Here is a 25,062-nt window from a genome sequence, read left to right as displayed (position 1 = left end):
CCACTGTCACCGGACACCCAGCAGAACACGACCTCACACCAACATCATGGTATGTCAGGTGTATTGAGTTACCAGTGGGCTTCCAAGCCAGCAGCAATGTCAGCAACCTTGCTGTCATGGCTGGGATGAAGTCTGTCCTAGGAGTTGATGCCAGAGACATGGCCTCTAAGAAACAATTAATTTTGTTATACCTTGATTCTGTTTTTTAAGGATCTACTCAACTGTGGATTACAAAATTGTCCCCATTTATATCTCACATGAAAGAATGAGTATTGGTATATCCTTCCTTTCAGTTACAAATTATCCTTCATAATTGAAAGGAAGGATGTACAAATGATCATAGACTCAATAGTTGTCAACATTTTGCCGTATTGGCTTTATCTATCCAGCCATAAAGTTGATGACTGACCCTGCCTTTCATGAGGCAGATACTCAACAGTGCATCCCACAGTGGGCACCTGAAACCTTCAGGAGCTAATTAAAAGGAATCCAGGTAACACTAGCACACATGTGCATACAGTAGGTGTTGGCCAGCATTGATCATGTGCCTCCCCAGTGCCCAGTACCAGGTGTCCCTCCCTGGCCCCACCATGGGATGGCTGTTCCTCATCATGGGGTAACTCCATCCAGGCATCCAGGATAGATTTTGGACCAGTGTACCCGACTTGACTCTGAAATGCATTCTAGCGTTAATCCTGACCTTTGACCTCTCAGGTCCTTTTACCTGTCACCAGTGGAGATTGTCTTTTCAAAAATACCACCTGTTACAGGAGAAATGGGTGGGTTGTTGGATAGGAAAGTGGTTTAAACAATAATGAATGCCTGTGGATTGTATGGGCTTCCTGGGGTAGATTGATGGATGCTGGTTTGAGAAATAGGTAGAAATGAGGCCATGAGACATGTTGCAGCCTACAGACATAATAGGTAAGTTCTGGGTGACCTCCGGCATCCCTTCCCTTCCCCTGACTCTCTGGGCTCTAGGAGAGAGAACTGGGGACACCCATCTATTTTTTTTTCTTTTTCTTCTTCTTCTTCTTTTTCTTCTTCTTCTTCTTCTTTTTTTTTTTTTTTTAAATAATTCCAATACAGTTAACCTACAATGTTATATTAGTTTCAGGTGTACAATCTAGTGATTCAGTGCTTCCATAAGACACCCAGTGCTTATCACAACAGGTGAACCTCTTCATCACCATCACCTGTATCGCTTATCTCCCCAACCACCTCCCCTCTGGTGACCATCAGTTTGTTCTCTAGAGTTAAGGGTCTGTTTCTCATTCCACTATAGGCATGCAGGCACACATGCTTGCGTGCACGCATGCACACACACACACACACACACACACACACGTACATACCACACCTTTATCCATTCATCTCCCAATGGATACTTGGGTTGTTTCTATAATCTGACTGTTGTAAGTAATGCTACAATAAACACTGGGGTGCATGTATCTTTTCAAATTAGTGTTTCTGTGTTCTTGGGGTAAATACTCAGTAGTGGAATTACTAGATCATATGGCAATTCTATTTTTAATTTTTTGAGGAACCTCCATCCTGTTTTCCACAGTGGCTGCACCAGTTTGCATCCCCACCAACAGTACACGAGGGTTCCTTTTTCTCCACATCCATGCCAACACTTGTTATTTCTTGTGTTTTTTACTTTAGCCATTCTAACAGGTGTGAGGTGATATCTCATTAGGTTTTGATGAGCATTTCCCTGATGATGAGTGATGTTGAGCCTCTTTCTATGTGTCTGTTGACCATCTGTTTGGAAAAGTGCCTGTTCACGTCTCCCACCCATTTTTTAAAGTTGGATTATTTGTGTGTTGAATTGTATAGGTTTTTTTATATATTTTGGATACTGCTTATTAGATGTATCATTTGTAAATATCTTCTCCCTTTCAAGAAGTTGTCTTTTTAAATTTATTTTGATGGTTTCCTTTGCTGAGCAGAAGCTTTTTATTTTGATGTCATACAGTTTATTTTGATGAATTTGTCGAGACTTTTCTTGTGGCCTGATATGTGATCTGTTCTGGAGGCTGTTCTGTGTGCACTTGAAAAGAACGTGAATTCTGCTGTTTTAGGATAAAATGTTCTGAATATATCTGTTAGATCTATCTGGTTCAGTGCATCATTCAAAGCCACTCCTTCCGTATTGATTTCCAATTAGGATGATCTCTCCACTGATGTAAGTGGTGTATTGAAGTTCTTACTGTATTCTTATTGTATTACTGTTACCTAATTGTATTACTATTACTTCTTTTATATTTGTTATTGGGTGCTTGATATATTTGGATTCTCCCATGTTGGGTGCGTAAATATTTAGAATTATTATATCCTTTTGTTGGATTGTTGCTTTACAATTATACAGTGTCTTTCTTTGTCTCTTGTTACAGTCTTTGTTTTAAAGTGCATTTTGTCTGGTGTAAATACTGCTACCCTAGCTCTCTTTTTCACTGCTATTTGCGTGATAAATGCTTTTCCATCCCTTCACGTTCAATTTGCATGTCTCCTTAGGTCTGAAATGAGTCTCTTGTAGGCAGCATACAGATGGGTCTTGCTTTTTTATCCATTCCGTCCATCACCCTGTGTCTTTTGATTGGAGCAGTTAGTCCATTTACATTCAAAGTAATTATTGATAGGTATGTACTAATTGCCATTTTTTTTTGCTTATTTTATAGTTGTTTTTGTAGTTCTTTTTTGTTCCTTTCTTCTCTTGTTTTCTCTCAGAACTTGCTGGCTTTCTTTGGTAATATATTTAGGTTCCTTGTTCTTTATTTTTTTTTTTTGCACATCTTTTTCTGGTTTTTGATTTGTGGTTATCATTAGGTTTCTATATAACATCTTAGGCATATGGCAGTCTATACCTGTGTGTATCCCTGTAATGTATGTTCATGATCTCTGGATGCTTAATTACCTTTCAAGAAGAGTAGGGCTGTCATTATGTAGTAGTTAGCCATATGATCATGGCTGGGGGACAAGATTCTCCAGAGATGAATGGTGGTGTGAAAGGCAAGCCTCTAAAAGACGTCTTTCATTGTCATCTGTCTTGTCAAACCACCATCATCTCTGATTCTTGAGACCAACAATCAACAGGTCACATTTTCACCATATCTAGGTCAGGGGTTGGCAAACATGTTCCACAGGGGGCTACATGGTCAATATTGTTGGCTTTGAGGATCATATGTGATAGTAGTGGAAAGGTAGCCATCAACAGTACATAATGGGATAGATGTGACTCTGTTCCAGTAACACCTTATTTATAAAAATATGCAGTGGGCTGTGTTTGGCCCACAGGTCCTTCTTTGCCAAACCTTGTTCCATGGGATTTTTTTTTTTTTCACTCTTATTCAGAAGTCCATGATCATTAACACCTCTGTTATCCTTGTGCTTATTAGTGTAGCAAACATACAGTTGAAGAAAATGTTTATTTGCTCTTCCTAGAATGCAAAATTCCTCAGTCAAAAGGCTATAGCATAGATTTCACGTTAAAGAGCAAATAAGGGTGTAAAGCAATACATTCACAAGAAGTATGTGAGCGGGAACACCAGAAACTCTACTATTTCAGACTTTACTCCTCACCCAGCTTGTTTGTTATTGGTATGCTGGTTCTTGGATTACTCAGAAGATGTCCCTGGAAAGTCTTCTTCTTAGCATGATGAATCCGTAAATTGAGTTCACATTACAATCATCTTGACTGTGGGTTTTTCTGATCAGTGACTGCTCTATCTTGCCTTTGAATGAAGCATTGACAAACCATCAAACTGAGCTTGAAGACCTCTCTCCCATTGTTTTTGGAGGGTTTGCTTAGGATTATAGCTTAGTGGGAAGATGATGGGGCTGTTTCACCGCATTGTACATGTATTCAAGATTAAAGCTCTCATCAGCTCTTGTCTTATGTTCAGTCTCAGGAAATAGATTCTGGGACAAGGAGCGTTTTGGTGGTGGTGGTGGGAGTTCTTAGGATCTACACTCATAAGGAGGAGGAGGCAGAGGGAGAAGTTGGGTTGTCATGCCCTTGCAACAAAGATCTCAGCTGCTGTTGGAGGGAGCTCTGGAGCTCGTATGACCCTCAGAGTTGTCTTACTTTGAAGTAAGGAAGGTACACCTTTGGGACCCATCCATGGTTACTTTGAGGGTGTGGTGCTGGCATTACCTTGGGAAAGGCAACTCTCTCTGGCTGAGAGCAGTTCCCAAAGACACACTTAGCTAAGAGCCAGGTTACCAACACAACCAGAAGCTGGCAGGGAAGGTGAGCTCTGTCCTCACTTGAGTTCAGGACATTTGCTATGCCATCCACCAAGGCTCTTCTCCTTGCAAATTCTGCTCCTTCATATTCAGAAGATGGTTTTCACCATGGATTTCCATTAGCTTCTTAAACTCCTTCAGTCTGTTTCCTGAGTATTCACACTTGGCTTGCAATGGTTACTTCTATATCCTGCCAACCTTTACAAGTAAGTAGGGTGGACAGCTCGTCCATGTTTGCCCAGGGCCATCTCAGTTTGAACACGGGGACCCCTCAGTCCCGGACAGACGAGGAGGATTGGTCATCCTTTGGCAAACCAATCAGCCAGATTTCAACAACCTGCCTTTCCATTTCTTTACTGTCTTCCCATACCACCTCCTTCCGAGGCACAGCACAACCTGACTTCTTTGATGACCACACTTCTCGGCTACTGCTGATGACAGATGCTTTCTCCCCTTCCTCTCATTGCTACTCACGGGGTGTCTTGAGCTCCTTTTGACATTTTCCCAGTGCAGGTAAGCCTGATGTCACAACAAAGCATCATGATACCAGCCAGTAGCAGAGGCTGGCAGGTTAAGATAACAACCTGACGCGTCCACACAGTTCAGGTTGGGTTTTGCTGCCAAGTACGACCTGGGAGTTTACAAAAATTTTCTGATTACCGGGACTTTTTGCATCTCAAAATCAAGGGCAAGGTGTAGTGGTTGTTGACTCCATCCTTAGGTCCCTGGTGTGGTTTGCAGTCTTGTACAACTGAATTGAGAGGGGCAGGAGATTGATGGACAGATGAGCAAGTCAATGACAGGTACGATGATTATAGATAAACAGAGACAGGAAGGGGTAATGAAGCATGCTTATGATTTGCGAATTCGCCAACTCATCAGTGTACGGGTTCCTGATAATAAAGCAGACATAACCTTGTGGTCTCCAGTGCTCTTGTTCCGTGACTATAACTTGGATTATAAATTGTGTCTAAAGAGACTTATTTTCACGTCATTTACCGTAATAATAGTGGAGCCATCGTGGATACGTACATTGTTGCTGTGTGTGATTGTTGGAACTGGACGTGACCCCTAGTTCCCCTTCCAACTTCTTCTCCTACCTCTGCGATCACACCCGCTTTAGTGATTATTGGACCAGTAGTCTAGTGCATAGTTTCTAAACCTTGATGCTGCTGACATTTGAGACCAGCTCCTTCTTCATGGTGGAAAGCCAGGGTGTATGATTCTCTATGCTGGGGGGCTGTGTTGGGCATCATAGGACATTTAAGAGCATCTTTGGTCTCTACCCAATAGATGCCAGTTGTATCTGTCCAGCCATGAGAACCAAAAATGTCTCCAGACATTGCCTAATGACCCCTGTGGGGTGGAATCACCACGGGGTGAGAACAACACCGTTACTGTTTTGAAAAACATCCTTGGAGCATGGACCTTTAGATTTTCCTGTGCTGTTTCCCTTCTGCAGGTAGGGTTTCTTTCAGTAATACCACTGTGGTAGGCATTGTGACTTAATCTCCTTCGACCGGTTTCTTCTTCTTCATCATTCACCAGGGGTCGTGAGCACAAAGTATCTGATATGGGTCAAAGCGTTTCCATGCTGATACCTTAAAATCTATTTTCTGTAAATAAAAGGAGTGGGCAAGAGAAAGGAAAATGATGATTTGGATCTTTGCTGCCTCACAAGGGGGAGTCAGCCGGTTGTTCAAATCCACGTCCATGCGCTCTTAGTCTTCCCAATAATGTCATGGTGCATGGGCAGAAGAGCTGACCGTGCCTGGTGGTTCTGTTGTCCCGGCAGTGGGAGGTCAAGGAGCAATGTTGACAGCACAGCATTCTATTTCAACAAGAATCCGACATGAAATGCCATGCTGGAAGATTGATTACAGTTTCTAATGCCATCTTCGGGGCGGGGGGGGGGGTGGATAACATTTCTGGGACACTGACGGAACCTAAGAAATTGTTGCTGGAAGCTTAACTTCAATAAGGCAAGATCCATATTTATGAAAATCTGCAGAATAGTAATTTTTCTCCAGTGTCGTATTCTCTTGTGAATATGACTTAACAAGTGGGATACTATTTCATATTTTAAAGCATGAACAATAAATTTATAGGTTAATTGTTTCAAGGCATATGCTACTTTTATGTAAATGTCAACAACTAAAACTATGTATATATTCTTTTTTTTTAAGATTTTATTTATTTGACAGAGGGAGAGAGAGGGAGAGAGCATGAGCCAGGGGGAGAGGCAGAGGGAGAGGGAGAAGCAGACTCCCCGCTGATCAGGGAGCCCGACGTGGGGCTCCATCCCAGGACCCTGAGATCATGACCTGAGCTGAAGGCAGACGCTTCACTGACTGAGCCCCCCCCCCCCCAAGACGCCCCTGTATATACTCTTGAGTAGACTCAAAGCCATCCTCACGTGTAGGGCTCTATACCACAGGTTGAAGAACGTTTCGTGTAAAGGGTCCAACAGTCCGTATTTTCAGCGTTGCAGCCAGTCTCTCGTGCAGCTGGTGAGCTCCGATGGTGTTGAGCGGACACCGCACAGCTGATAAGGGAGCGAACGGATGTGGCTCTGTTCTCGCACACTTTCTTTGTGGACACTGAAAGATCAATTTCATGTACTCTTCACGCACTGCAAAGTATTCTTTTCTCAACCATTTAAACATGTGGGGAACGTTGTTCCTGGGCTATAAAAACAGAGAGGGGACAGTCCTACAAGCCAGCGTTTGCAAGCCCAGCTCTACTCAGAAAATATTTACTGAGAGCTTGCTGTGGCTGACACATGGCCCGTCCCCTCTTGATCCTTTGAGCCCGTGGGAAGGACAGATACCAAATGAGAAGAAACCGGCTAAATAGATTATCGCACAGAGTGATAAATGCCATCGAAGGGAAACAAGGTGTTAGGATCGTTAGCCATGGAGGGATATATTTGCTTGGGGTTGGTAATCAGGGGGCTTCTCAGAGGGGGTGGCAAGTCCGCCGAGACCTGTAGGTAAGCAGGGGTTAGGCGGCGAGAGGAAAGAAGACCCGTGCAGAAGGAGAGATCCTTGAGGCAAGAAAGAGCTTGGTACCCTGGAGGATTTTAGCCTGTGCTCATGCAGTGTCTGACTCTTCTTCCTTTGAATTAATTCACAGGATGAGCCCAGTGCCCCTCATTCGTGTCTGCTGAGAACCACTCGCGCGTCACACGTTGTCTTCTGAGAGCCTGCACATGGTGGTCTCTGGAAGCTGACATCTCTGAGATCAACCACCCAGGACCGTCTTCAGTGGGTACCCGTGTGAGTATAGGAAGTGCCCGTGTAGTTGCTTCACTGTCTCATTGTTGACAAGGCACACACCTCCCCGTGACTGCTGTTTAAGGCAGGTCTGAGTACTTGGCGAGCATTAAATGGTGTTGTGCAAGATCTCGTATTACAGGGACAAGATGAATGTAGAGCCCACCTGTCCCACGAAAGGTCACGTTTGCCAAAGGGGAGCATCTGTGGGGGACACACGTGCTTTCTAGACAAAGACAGTACCACGAAGGAGGGCCGCGTGCAGGGTCTGGTTGCAGAAGCACATGGTGTGTGTGTGCGGAACGTGAGTGATGTGGGGCGAGGAGTTTATAAATGGTTGAAGGCATTGCCTGGACCTTTGAGGTGACTCTAGGTGAATCGCCAGCGCTGCAGAATAGTGGTGGAGCGGGTCCTGCTCATGGTTCTGCTGGTTGATCTCAACTGCTTTTCTGCTTCCGACACCTGAGGGACAGATGGGTTCCTTCCTGCAGGAGGAGCGCCTCCCCCTGATGGAGGTGAGCGAGGAGGGACAGGACTGCTCCCTTCCTGCAGGAGGAGGTCCTCCCCCTGGTGGAGGTGAGCGAGGAGAGACAGGGACTCTCCCTTCCTGCAGGAGGAGCGCCTCCCCCTGGTGGAGGTGAGCGAGGAGGGACAGGGCTGCTCCCTTCTTGCAGGAGGAGGTCCTCCCCCTGGTGGAGGTGAGCGAGGAGGGACAGGGCTGCTCCCTTCCTGCAGGAGGAACACCTCTTCCAGGGAAGGTGAGCGAGGAGGGACAGGACTGCTCCCTTCCTGCAGGAGGAGCTCCTCCCCCTGGTGGAGGTGAGCGAGGAGGACAGGGCAGGTCCTTCTGCCATTAAGATGTCAAGGTGAACACTGTCAGGAATTCAGAGTGCGTCCCCGTCTCCTGTGCCAGCAGGATCAGAGAAATGTGCACAGAGATGCTTTCAGAGAAGGTATGGGTTCCCATTGGTAGGGGAAGGCTCCCGAAGATGGAACCATGTCCTGGGGTCAGAGATAATGGGATGTGGATCCCAGCTCTCCACCTGCTGGCTTCATGTCCTCAGGAAGCTGATTAAGTTCTTGGTGTCCGCGTTTCCTCTTGGAAAATGGAGATGCAAAGGACGGGTTCCTAGGTTGACTGAAACGTGAAGGATGATGTCGTTGGGGGGACAAAGATGCTGATTAGTAGCATGCTCCTGGCACCCACAGTGACAGGCACTGAAGGGAGGGTGGCAGGCAGGGAGATTAAAGATTCTGCAAAACTCCGGTCTGGACCCTTGTGTTGCCGAGGGCAGGCGGGCAGTTCTCATCGGGGCGATTTTGCCCTCGGGGATGGGACTCTGCAAAGTCTGGAGCCATTTTTGGTCTCCTCACTTTGGAGGAGCTTTGCTGCTGGCGCCTGGTGGGCGGAGGCGGGGGGTGCTGCTTAGCACCGTACACAGCCCAGCCCCACCGCAGAGATCCACCCAGCCCCAAACCCCAACAGTGCTGAGTGGCAGAAACCCTGCTTGCTCACTTAATCTTCTCTTTCTTCCTGGAATATATTCAGTGGTCTTTTACTTCCAGGGATCTGCGTTGGAATAAGAATTAAAGAGAACAAAAAGAGAAAGACCTTTTAGGGTTTTTTTTTTTTTTCCTATTAAATTGAAACCCCACAGCAGAGGCTTCTCCTACTAGAGGAAACGTCCATGGAGGCTTAAAGCCTTGGCTTGTACTCATTCTTAATGCTTAGCAGCTTAACAGATTCATTTTCTATTGTGATTTCTGTAATTTGTTCCTTAAAAGGCTCGTTTGTTCCTTTTCTCTGTTTCAGAAACAAACTTTTTGGGGGTTTTAAAGAATAATTTATTTTCTAAACTTATTGTTAATGCAGGAGCTGGCTTTGAGTTCTGACATAGCTTTCAAAGCCGTAAGCACCTGCTAAGTAGAGTTTTATTTTTATTCCCCTAGAAAACAACTGTGGATTTTGCAGGGAAATACTTCGGATCCTGTGTGTGTGTGTGTGTGTGTGTGTGTGTGTGTGTGTGTGTGATTTTACTCTAGAAGAGGACATTGGCATTCTTTGGACCCAGCTAGAAGAGCTCAGAAACAAATTGACAGACTCAGTAGCTAATTAAAAGTATGAAGCCGGAAAGGCTCATGATTAATTCATGATAAACTAATACAGCATTCATTATTCTTTCTTAATGTTCTGATGTAAAGTGGGAGTCTTTCAGTGGGGACTAAAATATCTATGCCTAAATACCTAATAACAATATCCATTATATCTTACCAACATAAAGCCATCCTCGTGGGTATTTAAATGTACTTCACAATTTAAAATTCAGGGTTCTTGAATACAGCCTATTAAACTTTTCCCCTCTCCTTAAGTGGATTGGCGATAATCAAGAAAATACTTTTATCTTATCTTTGATATTTCTCTTTCCCCCCCTCCAAAAAAAAAAAAAAAAAGGCTTAGTGAAATTAAAGTTTTCTTATGAAACCAAAAAAAATTTCCTTTTTAGGAGACATTGTGTTATGTGACAAGGCCTGCCAGCAGTCTCTTGATTTACTCTGCTTAAATATATACTAGGATAGTCATTTTTTAATCCTTTGGTGACAGTGAAAAGATGTTTCAAGGGGATTGTAAATCCTTAGTAAGGATATTTTGTGGCAGCACATACTCACGATAATAAGCACATTTGGGGGGTCAGGATCATGCCAACCAGGAAAATTATGGTTAACTGTGCTGTGTGTTTCTGAGAAAGTAAATGAGAGAAGGTTCATGCTCAGCTACGTCATGAGAGAAAATAAGGCAATCTGGAGATCGTATTGTGGACCAAGTGACCGTTGGCAGGGGGGCACCTTAACGTCACATGTGTCCAGATCAGAGGCAGCAAGAACACAAAATCACCTGTGTAACGTCCCTGCCAAAAGCCTTCCCCTGGAACTGTGCACGAGGAAATGAGTCGACGAATCCAGGATGTAGTACATTGTAAGAGACAGTTGACCTGGATTCTTCTAAAATAGTCAGTGTCATGGGAAGCAAAGGAAGGTCAGAGACTGTTCTGGATTTAAAAGGATGAAGGAACAGAACCCCGGTACCTGAATGCGGAAAGGGTCCCGGATGGAGGGAAAGGAACAGGGAGGCAGAGTTATGTGGGGGCTGTGTCGACAGTGAGCTGATGGATTCAGTGTTCTTCTTCCCAGTTGGTATGAGGGCCTCGTGGTTATGGAGGAAATCTCCTTATTCTGGGAGACCCACACCCAGTTCTTTAGAGGGTCGCGGTTATGATCTCTGCAGCTTTCCATGAAACATCATGATACACAAATACAGATACATTTCTCAGCCTTTTTTTGTTTTCTGATGCAGAAAAGTATGCGTGGACGTATGTGTGTATATATGCATGTGTATATGTGTGGAGAGACAGAAAGCAAGCAACCATTGCAAAAGGTAGCAATTCGTAAGCCTAAGTGAAGGAGTATCTTTTTTTTTAAGATTTTATTTATTCATTAGAGACAGAGACAGCCAGAGGTAGAGGGAATACAGGCAGCGGGAGAGGAAGAAGCAGGCTCCCAGCAGTGGAGCCTGACATGGGGCTCGATCCCAGAACGCCAGGATCACGCCCTGAGCCGAAGGCAGACGCTTAACGACTGAGCCACCCAGGCGCCCCTGAAGGAGTATCCTTGAGTTCATTTTCTTTTTCTCGCATTCATTTTTATTTTCAACTATTTTGCGAGTTTGGAAGTTTGCAAAAATAAGCGTTGGGGAAAATACATATGGAGTGATACTGTCGTTCTCCTGTTTGAGGAGGTGTTTTGGTTCCATTGGTTGTGTCGTGTGAAATTTTGTACAGGACCAGCGTGTAAGAGGCACATGCTGCGTGCCCTCCTCCGTCGGAATCGGGAGATGCGTGTGCTGGCCGCGATGCTCCACGTATCCTGGTCCCGTTTGTGATGGCCGGGTCATCACACCGTGTGGTTGTGCGTTATACTTGGCGAAACCTCATCCCTGGGACTCTGAAGATGATGATGATGAATCCCTGTGTCTTTGTAGGGTGATGTTGGCAGAGTGACTGTGGACGCCGTCTTCTTGCTTTTGCTCAGGTGGTCGGGGTCAGTCGGTGTTTGCATCGGAATAAGAATATCAAAGCCCGTCTTGCTTTTTTTTTTTTTGACAAGCACAGCCTGGCTTCAGAATTTAGAGCAATAATTTTATTGCCTTTTTTTTTTTAATGCATGTGCTAGTACCTAAGGAATAAGGCATTCCATTTTACCAAGGCATCGCAGACACTCATGCCAAATGCTTAGTTTGCGACCTTGACATCTGTTCTAGTGAGAACATGTAGGTCGCTGGGCCCCATGTGCCGTGCTTGGCACATTATTCCCACTGGAAGCGTTAAGGGCTGCTCACATTGCCACTGGGAGCCTCCTCAGGCCTGGGGGGCGAGGTCTGAGGTGATCCCACCCACTTCTAAGCAAAGCAACACTGAGTTTCGTGTATGTGGGGCTTTCTAAGGGGTGTAAGATGCTGTGAGTAAACTCAGTGGCGATTCCTGATTTGCCTGTCCTGTTTTATAACTGAGGACCACTGACGCTGACACCTGTTTGGTGATTGAGATAAGGAGGAGATGGGTCTCTCCATGGTCTCAGCTGGGTCTTAGCCACAGTTTCGGGAGCAGCATGACCGTCCAGCTGCAGGGACTGTGAACAACAGCGGGGACACACGCATTATGCTGGAAGACAAGATGTTTAGACTCAGAGTTCTCTCATGCAAAAAAATCAGCCACTGCTAGCATTGCTTCCCAGGAGCCCCTTATGCGTGCATCCACACATCTCTGCATCCATACTGCCACGTCCAAGCACGCCTGAGGCTGAGCTGTTCTCCAATGACACGTCTGCAACACACCAGCGTCCTAATGGACTTCTGTGCATCCGTCAGCAGCCAGACACATTTTCTCGAAACCTAGGCATGATGCTGCCTCTGGCCCTGTTGGAGCTCCGCGGTGGCTCCCCATTGGAAAGGAGATGGGATTGTGAACCAGGGCTGGGAGGAGCTCCACGGTGGGACTCCTACCAACTGTGACCCCTTGCTGTCTCTGCCCCTGGCAGACGCATTGCATTATAAAGCTCTCCCACCAGCCGGGCAGTCTGCCCCCCTGAGGGCTCCCCCACCAGCTGACTTCTCCTGGCTCAAGGCCTCCGGCTAGGCGAGGCCCCCTCCCTGCTCCAGACACTCGTGCCCCATGTGGAGTGTTTTTCCGTCTTGGATGGGATCACTGGTCCAGTCTTGATGCTTTGAGTCACCTCTGTCTTTGCAGGCCCATTGCATGCTCTGTGGGGGCAGGAAACACATAGTGCTCCCTAGGATGTTCCAGCAAGGCGGAGAGCCTTGTAGCTGTGTAGTAAATAAAGGTTGAATGCGTGAATGAAAAAAGATGCTTCCTATGTCCTATTAATAGTAAATTATCAAGTAAGCTTCCTTGCAAAAAAGAAAACAAAATCACCTTTCCGATAGGATTTGGCCTCTCACTTACCCCAATGTAGAGAATGGTCTTTAACTGTGGGGTGCCTCGAGCTGTGTCTTTGACAAATGTGATGGAGGCTAGGACTTGTTGTAGATGATCTCCAGTTAACCTGTGTAGGTTCCTTATAGCAGTCAAAGCATCTCGTTCCTGGAAGAAGCATGTAGTGGGTTTTTTTTTCTTTCTTTCTTTATACACAGAAACAACACTTTAAACTCAGGTCTCTGGATTTTCTGCCACAGTGCATTGCATGTGCTTTCCCCATGACAGTATTAAACAAGAAAGGCCGCCCCTCCGTCTACACTACGCGTGCGGTGCTGTGTTGATTAGGACTCTTTTCCTTTTTTTTTTTTTTTTTAAAGATTTTATTTATTCGACAGAGATAGAGACAGCCAGCGAGAGAGGGAACACAAGCAGGGGGAGTGGGAGAGGAAGAAGCAGGCTCCCAGCGGAAGAGCCTGATGTGGGGCTCGATCCCATAACGCCGGGATCGAAGGCAGACGCTTAACCGCTGTGCCACCCAGGCGCCCCATAGGACTCCTTTCCTTTTAAAAAGCTTCTATGAAGCTTTTCACTTTTACGAGTGAGCTCTGTAGAAAGATCGTCAACGACCACGTAGGTCCAGGTATGAAATATGAGATGATTTGAAGTCGGGGAATAATCCATACCACACGTTCAGATTAGTCATCATCTCTCTGTATAAAATGTCAGAGACACTAATAAAATGCCTGTAATTAGATTGATTTTATAATGTAGAGGCCAGCCTTCTAATTTTAAAACAATAATCAGATGATGATGAGTGGTTAGCATAATACTGTTTCAGCCTGTACAGCGGTGATACTTTAGATCTCTTTATAAAATCTGTACTTTTCTCCTATGCTGCCTTATATCTGTATTTTCATTAAAATCAAGGCTGACTTTGACGACAGGTGGAAATTTACCATCGAATATCATGTTTTCCTAATATCCTTCTTTTGTAACTTAAGATGTGCATTCTTTTTTGAATTCTACATTTTTAAAAATTTTTTGATTTTTTAAAAACATTTTTATTTATTTATTTGAGAGAGAGATTGAAAGCATGAGCCGGTGGGGGGGGGGCGGGGTAGAGGAAGAGAGAGAAGCAGATTCCCCACTGAGCAGGGAGCCCGATGTGGGACTCAATCCCAGGACCGCAAGATCATGACCTCAGCCGAAGGTAGACATTTAACCGACTGAGCCACCCAAGTGCTCCTGAATTCTACATTTTTATAACCGTACTTTGATCTGTGGGGGTCCTTAGATTTTTGCAGTCTGTTTCCAGAGCCTGAGGGCATTTGGAGAGCGTGTTTAAAAATGTAACGTTTCATACTAGATGAATGGGGAGCCGGTTGACTTTAGTTAACCTGTCAAGTTAGTGTGTTTCAGTAGCTCACATTTGGGGTGGGGTTTGATTGAGTGCAAGGCTCATGTATATTTACCATAGTGGCTCAGATGGGGTCATTTCCCTGATTAGTTACGTATGTTCTTTGGTTTGAAAAATAAGCATCAGACTCGTTCCTCTGCGGGGAAAGAAAAAAACATGGACTCCAGAATGCATTTGCCCCTAAAGGACATTTCTCTTTGCTGAAAATGGGAAATGGCCTCACCACGTCCTTAGCTTTTAGAGACATTACCATCCCAGTGCAGAGAGAAGTGTGTTAAGCACATTTAATAATGCTGAACATCATACTGATATTTTAAAAGCACTTGTGATTTTTCTGTTCAGATTTATTTCACATTTCAAGTATCCAAGAACTTTGTGAACTTGTACTTTTTTTTTTTTCGATAATAGTGGTCTTTAGTTTATTTGAAATATTTTTCTAGGTTGTCTTCATTTAGAATGTCAAAAACTGAATTAGTCCCCACGGTCTTGTTTTCTTGTGAATCATTTGAGAATGGTATTTAAGTGACCTTTTTTTGTGGTCTGTGTTCTTTCATAATATTGAAAAGCATGCAGGAGGTATGAGGTCATTCCCTTAAGAGAACTTTTTGTCGGACTTGCAGGAAATGTCGAGGTTGTATATAGGAACTCTAGACCCTCACATGTTGTATCATCTTACGGTGTATGTGATGTGGAAGAAGACACGTTTCAGCTTTCCCTGCATCATCAATGGGATTGACACCCTGAATGCCATCTGATGTCCGGAGGCAGTCCACATCCTAAAAGCAGTGAAACGAGTTCCTTTCTTTCTCCTCCTCTGTTTCGATGTTTGTTGGATCCAACATGGAACACAATGGGATGAGATGGAAAAAAAAACAAGATGGGGAGAGGGAGGAGGGGGCATCAATTTGGTTTGTTTTTTGTTTAGTGATGGGAATAAGTCACCAGCAATGAACATGCATGTGTGGGGCCCTGGTTGACACGTTTCCCGAGTACCGAGTCTGGCAGTGGAAGCTCTTGTCGATCTGCCCCGAGAACGTAGGTCCTAGCGGGCTCTGCAGCCCATCAGACGCACCCACCACTTGCAGGTCAGCACCTCTTGGATGGTGAAATGCTCTGAGTCAACAACAAAGATGCTCCTTTAAAGAACGTCCTCAGTGTGAAAACCCAAACCGATCTCGTGTTTACCTTAGCCTCTCTCTCTCTCACACACATACATCCAGAGACATTTCGGGGCAGAGTTAAGGTGCAGTGAGTTATTGCTATAACTGCAGACAGTCGGCATCAGCCCCTTCACGTCCTGGGAAGGAGGTCACTTTGCATCGAGTCTGCATTCCGGCTTTGCTGAGGGAAGTTGTCCTTCCATACCCTCCATCCATGCCACTTTTCAAATGCCTTCTTCTCGGTCCTGCTCTTCTCATGAGTTGCTGGTCCCTGATGGCTTCTGTCTGTGTTTGGGGGTTCCCCCACTGTGTGAGGGCACTGCCCTGGAGGTTTGGCGCTCTGATCTTGGGACGTTGATTAGATGCTTCCTGCCCTGCTGTCTGGGTTGCAGGGCCATGGACCCACCCATGATATGACACGAGAACAGCACTTTGAGACGTGAACTTGAGCCCTCCCCAGACTCTGGGATTGTGGTCTTGCAGGCAAGGACGGATCCATGAAGTCATGTCCACTGGTGTTGTGTTCTTAACATCCCCCATTCAAATGACAGTGCCCCCACCCTGATCTGAAATAGCATCTGTGCCTTTGATCTCTTTCCCTCTTTTTTTTTTTTTTTAAAGATTTTATTTATTTATCCAACAGAGAGAGACAGCCAGCGAGAGAGGGAACACAAGCAGGGGGAGTAGGAGAGGAAGAAGCAGGCTCACAGCAGAGGAGCCTGATATGGGGCTCCATCCCAGAACGCCGGGATCACGCCCCGAGCCGAAGGCAGATGCCTAACGACTGGGCCACCCAGGCGCCCCTCTTTCCCTCTTATCTTCACATACTTTGCTGGTGGTTTTCTTTTTTTTTTTTCCATCTAAACATACCGGAAAAATTGCAACAAAGAAAGGAAGCATGTTAACTTGTGCTGAAGGCTGCAGAGCTCCAGAAACAAGGATTTGGACCCATGGTTTTAGCTCCAGATGTAAGGATTTAGACTCATGGTTTTAGACCGTTAGCTTCTTGAGACGCTGTGCTGTTATAATCAGAGGTTTCTTCCACGAGGGAAAAAACTCCAGAGATGAGAAATCTGTGTTAATTCAATTCTCTAGCAATGAGTATTTATTAAGCATTTACCATGTGCTTGTGCTAAAAGAATACGTGCTTAAAAAGATTTCTCTAAAAAGAGAATTTTTTTTTTTTAATGACTGGATGACAAGGACCAGCTGCACAGTATTTGATGGAACATTATGATTTAAAAATCAGAGCTCATCACATTCAAGTTGTCTCAATTAGGGTCTCTTCAGGCCAACTGGAAGCACAGGTTCATTGTCTTTTTATTCCCATTAGTGCAAATCATCATATTTGAGGAGTTTTGTAATTTAATAGTGACATTGTGTCCTTCGGCACAAAGGCAACATGATTAAGTTGTACTCGCGGGCCTTTCTTTTTCTGACTATAAAAGTAAGTAGAATATTTGATAAATGCAAGAATTTATTTGAAAACCGTGTAAAAACCTGTGGTTGTCCCATGCCTTCAAAACTGATGATAAATGAAGTTATACCCTCTTTCCTTCCAATTACATACATGTATCTCTACACACAGATACACGTCTAACGCATACATATCCATATAGAAATGCGAATAGCTGTTTTTAAAAATTTGTGATCATGCTCTTTTCCACCCTAAAATTACACTGTGAACATTTTTCTCATGACAGTATTCTTCAAAACTCAAGAATTTTGGGGCGCCTGGGTGGCACAGCAGTTAAGCGTCTGCCTTCGGCTCAGGGCGTGATCCCGGCGTTATGGGATCGAGCCCCACATCAGGCTCCTCCGCTATGAGCCTGCTTCTTCCTCTCCCTCTCCCCCTGCTTGTGTTCCCTCTCTCGCTGGCTGTCTCTATCTCTGTCAAATAAATAAATAAAATCTTAAAAAAAAAAAAACAAGAATTTTAAGGGCTGCATAATATTTTATTCCATAATTTACTTACTTTCCGCAATGCTTATAGCTTCACAGATTTTTAATGTTGTTAGGAATGTATTGATAAAAGACATGTGTGTATCCTTCAATATTTTCATAAGATAAATTCCTAGAAATTTAAACACTGGTTCAAACACTGTGAAACTGTTGAGATACTTGATTGCCAAACGTGCTCCTGAAAGTCTGTCCGAGTTTGCATTTGCACAAGCAGTGAGCAAGGGTCCCCATGACACCTTCTCCTTTGCAAGAGACAGTGTCAGCACAACCTAATATTTACCAAATTGATAGGTCCCAAGCAGCATTTTCCTCATGTGTTCATTTTAATTTTTGATTCCTAATGAGACTGAGTATTTTTCATGTTTCTGTTAATTTATGATTGGTTTCTTGTTCATCATTTGACATTTTTAGTGAGGATGTTGCTTGTTCCCACCTACCCTCCAACCCTCCCTTCCCTCCAGCTAGTATGTGATCCTGTACGCTAGCCCAGTGAAGAGGGGTGAACTCCACGCTCTGGGAGCTAGCTTCTGTCCGGTTGAATTATGTTGGAAGTAAAGAGTGATTTTTTTACTGTCTCAGCACCAGGATCCTGATTTCACGGTAAAAGAGAGAAGGAATGGGAATTTAATTATTGCAATTATTATTCATCATGTTTCACTGTTTCCCCCCAAGATACATGTGACATTTCTATCCAGTTCTTGTTTGGGGTTGTCAGTGAAGAGTGTGTAACACCCCGAAAGGCAGGCAATTGGGCGTGAATGCTCTTGCCCCACGCCAAGTGGCAGGTTCCTTGGAAGCAGAGGCCAGCCACCTGAGTTGCAAACAGTTGGCGCTGGATGTGTGCATGGGCTCTGTTCATGGGCCCACGCAACTGGGAGCCCTGTTGGTTTGGCTGGTGTGCAGCTCCAGGTTAGAAATCATTTTGCCTTTGGATTTGGGAACCATTATCTGATATGATTTAGTGTGCCTGTTGAAACGCCAAAGCCACTCTGAGTCTCTCTCTTTCTGGATGTCACACATCTCCCCTTCGCATGCACATATGACTTTTCCTTTGCCCTCCATGTCCTAAGATTTGATGATAACGGGCTTTTCCTCTGGGTCTGCCTTCAGTCATGGTTTTGGACGTGTGGTTGTCAGTTCAATATGGACATTCACATTCTTCAATGTCTGAGACTCTGTCTTGTGTTACCACTTTGGTAATTTATCCCTGTCCATGCTTTCTCTTTCTTTTTTCCACGGGTTGGATCCCTCTTAGGATATCCTGGCTTTGTATATTCTCCCCTATTGTCAATCACCTCCATGTTTTTGTTCCATCTTCTTTGAGGTACTCTCAACTTACTCTTCCCGGCTGAATTATTTTGTCTGTCATATACTGTATTTCCCAAACTTCTGTTTTGTTTTCTAAATGTGCTTTTTTTTCAAAGCATCTTTTATTTGTCTACTTATCAATTGATGGATTGGTTGGTTGATGATTTTAAGATTCCTTTTTTTTTTTTTTTGGTCCTTTTGTCTCTGACCCTCATGTTAGAGACTCCTTGGAACCGTATTCTGGTCCTTTGCCTGTGTTTATAGAGAATAGGGAGGTTCTGAAAAGCCGAGGGAAAGCAGTGTGCTAATTGGGACACTTACATAGGTCTTGCTTGTCATAGAGCTGGCCTTGACATCTGTGACCTGCAGCGGTCAATAGCTGTTGTCTGGGAACGCCCACTGTCTGCAGAGAGGAATGCAGAGAATCAGGACCAGCAGGTAGAGGCCCCTGGCTGTGTGGGTCAGGGTGGCCCACCCCATTCCAGTATCACAGGCACCTTTGTGGGCACTCAGTTTTCATGCCCTCTTGGTTCCTTACTCAGAGACCCTTCCAGCATCTGCTTGCCACACTCCAAGAACCTGTCTGCTCTTGTCTTCTTTCCACCAGCCTTTGTCTGACTGGCTTAGTAGTTATTTAGCATTTCCTTATTACAATTTTAAGTGGTATGTAGAGGCCATTGATGATGACGCATGTGCCATTTTACCCTTAAAATTTTATTTTCTGCTCTCCCATCTGCAGAACAGTATTTGTAGCCTCCTTGACAGTGAGAAAGGTGAGCCCCAAAATGGTTAGGAAATTTCCCGAGAGCCACACAGGTAATGTGTTAAAGCAGAGGCTGGAACCAGCTTAATCTGGCTCCAAAATTCACATTTTACTAATTTTCAGCTATGGTATGTGTTTGAGCTGTAAAGACACAGCTGACACTCATTTCTGACCATCATGATGGGCATTTCAAATGTTTTATCCTCATACTTTTATAAAAAGATCTTGTCCCATTTATTAATAATTGAGCCTGGATGGCTCAGTCGGTTAGGCATCTGACACTTGATTTCGGCTCAGGTCGTGATCTCAGGATTGTGGGATCGAGCCCCATGTCCAGCCCCACATTGGGCTCCCTGCTGAGTGTGGAGCCTGCTGAAGGTTCTCTCTCTCCCTCTGCCCCTTCAACTCCCCTGTGCTCTCTCTCTTAAAAAAAAAAAAAAAAAAGATCTCGTCCCATTTATCAATAAAGCTTTTCTTTTCCATAACAACAATAACAATAAGACCTTAATGCAGAAGCGTTAAAGAAAAGGCATGGGTAACTCCGTGTTGAATAAAAGCTATATCCTAAGTTGAAGGAAGTGCTAACCCAAGTTACGCTGAAAAATTGTGTTGTGACTTTACTGATTATTTGATAGATGACACAGACCCCATGGCTATCAGAGAAAATAATTTATTCGTTTAGGCTTGGCAAGCAAATTGATATCGTTTTCCTGTAATCCATTTTGAGAGCTTACAAATTTTATTAAAAATTACACCTGTCCCCTCCTGTAAAGGAAACACATTTTTAAGAGGTACTGATTGATTTCTCTGCCTTACTCAGGACTTAACGTTTTTATTCAGGAAAACAGCTAGCGTACTGTTCTCGTGTCCCCCTTTGCACTCCACACGGGACTTGTGTTGGCATTGTCTTCGAGCATTTCCATGATCCGTGGAAACCGTAGGGAGTAAGGTAGTTCTCACAAATGAAGGATTGCACGATACTGCTTATCTTTAGCAATTCAGTCAAGAAAGTCTCTCTTTATGCTTTCAGGCAGAGGAAGGACTGGATTTACAGTTTCCTTATGGTTTGTATTTGTAAATACTAATTTTAAAAAGTTTTAATGTTTCTTTTTTTAAATTTTTTTAATTTTTTATAATAATTTTTATTTTGTTATGTTAGTTAAAAGTTTTAATTTTTCTAAAGGATGTGAGAAAAAGGTCTTGTGGCTAATGGCGGGGAAAAAAAAACAATTTAAGGTTTCACCATATAGAACTGGTGTAATGGGTGTCAGGAAAATTTAGAGCTCCAGCTATGTCAACATTGCATTCCCAGTTCAACCGCCAGCTGAAGAAGGACCCGCGTGTACAAGGGAACTTGCCTATAACAGAAGAATTGTTCTCTAACTTGATGGAAAGGATCATTTCCGTGAGAACTTGGGACAGGTCTAGGGTTACATGTACCTGTTAAAAATTGTGACCTTTGTGCAAATCAGTGCATGACAACTATTTCCTCAGTCCCACCCCGTCCCAGGAGCTGAGCTGATTGTACGGGGGAGCATAAGGAGAATGGTCCCCTGGCCTCTTGAAGTTGATGGAATGATGGGAAACACAGCCATGAAGTTGGATGCTGTTGGAGCCAACACAGAGTTTGAAGCCCCCACTTCTGTCTTACAGTAAAGCCAGCTGTTGGCTTCACAGGCCATGATGGGAGGGAGCTCGTGTGCTGCTGTGCTTATAAGAGAGTATAAATATGCATAAACAGAACGTGGGCATTTAACTATTTCTCTCAGTGACATGGGCATTTAGCTCTTTCTCTCCATGACGTCCTGAGTTTTCCTGATTCTTCACACCTTTGTATTTTATTTTTTAAGTGTTTTTGTTTGTTTTCACTGTTGTAATAAAAGTAGGACGTGTTTGGGGCACCTGGGTGATGCACTTGGTTACCCATTCTCCTGTTAGTTTTGGCTCAGGTCATGATCTCAGGGTCGTGGGATCGAGCTCTGGACTCAGCACAGTCTGCTTGAGGTTCTCTCTCCCTCTCCCTCTACTGCTTGTGCTCTCTCTCTCAAATAAGTAAATAAATCTTTTTAAAAAAGGGACATGTTTACTGTAAAAAAAAAATATCTAAAATCGGAAAAGCCTAAAAACAACAACAACAACAACAACAACAACAAAAAACCCAAAACACCATAACCCCATCATGCACAAGAAGCACTGTAATTGGGTGTGTGTATGTGTCCTTCCAGAATTTCTTAGGGATGATACGTAGAAATGACAACATACTGTTTGTTCCCTTGTATAATTTTCTTCTTATAAAATTGTATTTGAAAACAATTATAGATTCCGAGATAGGTACAAAACAGTAGTACAGGGAGGTGTTTTGGGGAAAGGACTATTGCTTTCGACACAAATATTTCCTGTCCTTCTAGACCTGGAAATTCCTCAGTACTAAAGATAATTGCTGTCTTCACCTCCTGCCCTCCTTGCTGCAAAGGTCATGGCTTCAGACAACAGAAGTTTATCATCAGACAGTCCTGGTGGTCAGAAGTCCACAGTGGGTGACAGCGGGCTGGCCTCAGGATGTCCACACGGCCAGTCCCTCTGGGAGGCTCTAGTGCAGAATTCGTTTCCGTGCCATGTGCAGCATCCAGAAACAGCTCTATTCCTTGGCTCCTGACCCCTTCCTTCATCTTCACGGCCAGAGAAATGACTATCGTCCAGTGTCTCCCCATCTGCCTTTTAGAAAACCCTTTGTGATGACATTGGGCCCACCTGGATAAGCCAGAATTTCTTGCCCACCTCAAGGTGTTTAACCTAAACACCCTTGCAGAGTCCCTTTTGCTTCGTAAAATAAGATAGTCACAGGTTCTGAGGATGAGGACATGGACATCCTCGGGGGTTGGTTTTTCTGCCTGCCCCACTTGCCTTTGTTATTCTGCTCTGAGGCTGGTCCATGCAGACAGTGTGTCGTGGGCCTTGATCGGATGCCCGGGGCCATGCCAAGCCTGGCAGGAGTGTGTAACGTAGCATTGCGGCTCCGTGCAGATGGCCCCCTACTTGTGACAGTTAGACTTAGGATCTTTCCACGTTTGATTTTACGATGGTGCGAAAGCGGTCGGTGGAAACTCTACTTGGGATTGCGGATTTGGATCTCTTCCCAGACGAGAGACAGGCAGCACTGTCCTGTCTGGTGATTCTGGACGGCGACAGCTCCCAGTCGGTCACAGCATCACGGGGGGCTGAGAACCCACACACTGACAAGCCATTCTGGCCCCAGATGGCCATCTGTTTGTCACTTTCAGTATTCGGGAGATGACATAGTCAACACTTTATTATAAAAAAAAAAAAAGGCCTGGGTGAGATGATTTTGCCCAACTGTAGCTAATGGAAGTGTGGGAGCACATTTAAGGCTGGCTCGGCTAAGCTGGGCTGCTCTCTGTAGGGTGGGTGGTTTCAGTGCGTTTTTGACTTTTCTGATATCTGCAACGTACACTGCGTTTATGGGGACAGCACACCATGGACGTATCTGGAGATAGAATACAGAATAAGAATTGGGTACAAAGATGACGAACGGCACAGATTTTTTTTTTCATACGTGGGATAAGTCTATGCATTTATAATGCAAATATCCCTAGCTCAAGATTTCTCTAGGTTTGCACAGGAGCACCTTTGCTTTAACGTTGATACCCGTTGTATTTGTTCGTCTTGTTGCATGATAAACAATAGCTTCAAACAACACCCCTGTATTATCTCCCTGTCTCTGTGGGTCATGAGTCCAAGCTTGGGATAGACTGGTCCTCTGCTCAGGCTGACATCAAGGTGTCAGCCAGACTCCCTTCTCATCTGAGGCTCAGGATCCTTGTCCAGGTTCAGTGGCTGTTGGCAGGATTCAGTTCCTTGCTGTTGGGGTCTGAGGTCCCTGTTTCTTTGCTGCCTGTAGCCCTGGGCCAACACCAGCTCCTAGAGGTCACCCGAGAGTCCTGGGTGGTGCTAGCCTCCATAGACTGTTCATGTCAGAATTCTTTATTCCCTCTTCAATGCCAACTGGAGCATATCTCGCTTGCTAAAGGACTCAGGACCTTTCAAGGTATCACCTGATTGGGTCAGGCCCACCGGAGACAATATCCCTTTTGAATGAACTGTAAGTCCACAGATGAGTCCTCTAATTACAGGAATGACATCCGTCGTATTCAGAGGTCCTGTCCTCCCCTCAAGGGGGCAGGATTATACAGACCGTACACACCAGGGTGGCAGGAATATTGCTGGCCATCTTGGAATTCTGCCTGTCACTCCCAAATATGTCTGGCCTCTATCATTTGGACCTCATCCCTCCCTAGAGGTTGTCCTCCATGCAGACAACCCTCCTTCTCTTTCCAACCACCCTTTCTTACATCCATTGGATGTTCTTATATCCTGAGCGACCCCTCATGTGCTGGTGGGGTTCAAGGAGAAGGCTGGACCACTCTTGGACTCAGTTCACACTGGCTTGCTTGTTTGTTTGTTTGTTTTAAATGTCAGGGCTGGAGAGACCTTTCCCTGCCCCAAATGGGTGGAAGGCCTGTCTCCAAGTCTAAAAGCCAGGATGGAATCCAGACATCTGCCATGTCCTTTTTCCTCCCCTTCCTTCTGGGGCCTCCCCCACATAGATCCATAGAGCAAATAGTTGTCTGTGTGTTCCTGTCTCTGTCTGCCCATCCTCGGACCCGTCAGAACCTTTTAGTACTGCAGAAGTAAAGAAGTGCAGTGTGGGCTGTGCAAAAGGTAGACTCACCTAGAGGCTGACTTGGTGCAAGATTTCAATTGAGAAGGGCATGTGCTTATAAGTCCTTTGGAGAGAATTATGTCTCAAGCTAGACGAGGGGCTACCAGAGTTTGCTATTCATAGGGGAGATTTTATGTCATGCTTACATTGGACTCTGTGCCTTCTTGCCCTGGGAGCGAGTTGTTTTAAATAGATTAAGTCTTCCGGTGATCCTGAAGATAATCCCTCTGAGATCACCAGAATACTTCCTTATTTACATACACAAAAACCACAGTTCTTCCCTTTTGATGTAAGCATCAGGATTTGCACTAAACGGTTTTCTTGCTAACAAATGCAGTGCTTTAATGAATTTGCATGATACAGTGGTAACCAGCATTAAATGTAATGCTTGTGATTTAAGTATCCACACACCCCCTTGCTGTTGGGGAGTGCTGCGGTCAAAACTGGTTTGTAATCAACACACAAGGCTGCTACTGTTTCTTTTTTACGTATAAAAATTGCATCCGTCTCTGAATGTGGGAAAGGAACCCTATACACGGCCATCCTCCCACGCCGGCTCCTTATTTTATTATGCATCCCATTGAGGTTTTTGTTTCTCACCACCCACCTTTATCTGTCTGCTCCAAAGATTGTTACCTACTTTTGTCGGAGGACTAGATGGGCTCTTCCAGACCTTACTGTGTAAAGGACTGGTCTGTA

At 44.6% G+C, this 25,062-nt stretch overlaps 1 protein-coding gene across 4 annotated transcripts in view; it reads left to right on the top strand.

Moving 5' to 3' along the window:
- The first annotated feature begins 7,386 nt into the window (after positions 1-7,386).
- Positions 7,387-25,062, top strand: part of STS (steroid sulfatase) — a 512,613-nt gene continuing 494,937 nt past the window's right edge. For all 4 annotated transcript variants that reach the window (XR_015723499.1, XM_087860403.1, XM_045813640.2 and 1 more), the window contains exon 1: positions 7,387-7,526. The gene's annotated coding sequence lies outside the window, so the exon portion shown is untranslated. The remainder of the gene's footprint in view (positions 7,527-25,062) is intronic.

The sequence above is a fragment of the Ursus americanus genome, chromosome X, assembly GCF_024610735.1.
Source record: "Ursus americanus isolate L20-20 chromosome X, mUrsAme1.1.p, whole genome shotgun sequence".
NCBI classification, from domain to species: Eukaryota; Metazoa; Chordata; class Mammalia; order Carnivora; family Ursidae; genus Ursus; species Ursus americanus.
The sequence above is the reverse complement of the archived record's forward strand: the minus strand, read 5'-3'. Positions and strand labels throughout refer to the sequence as shown.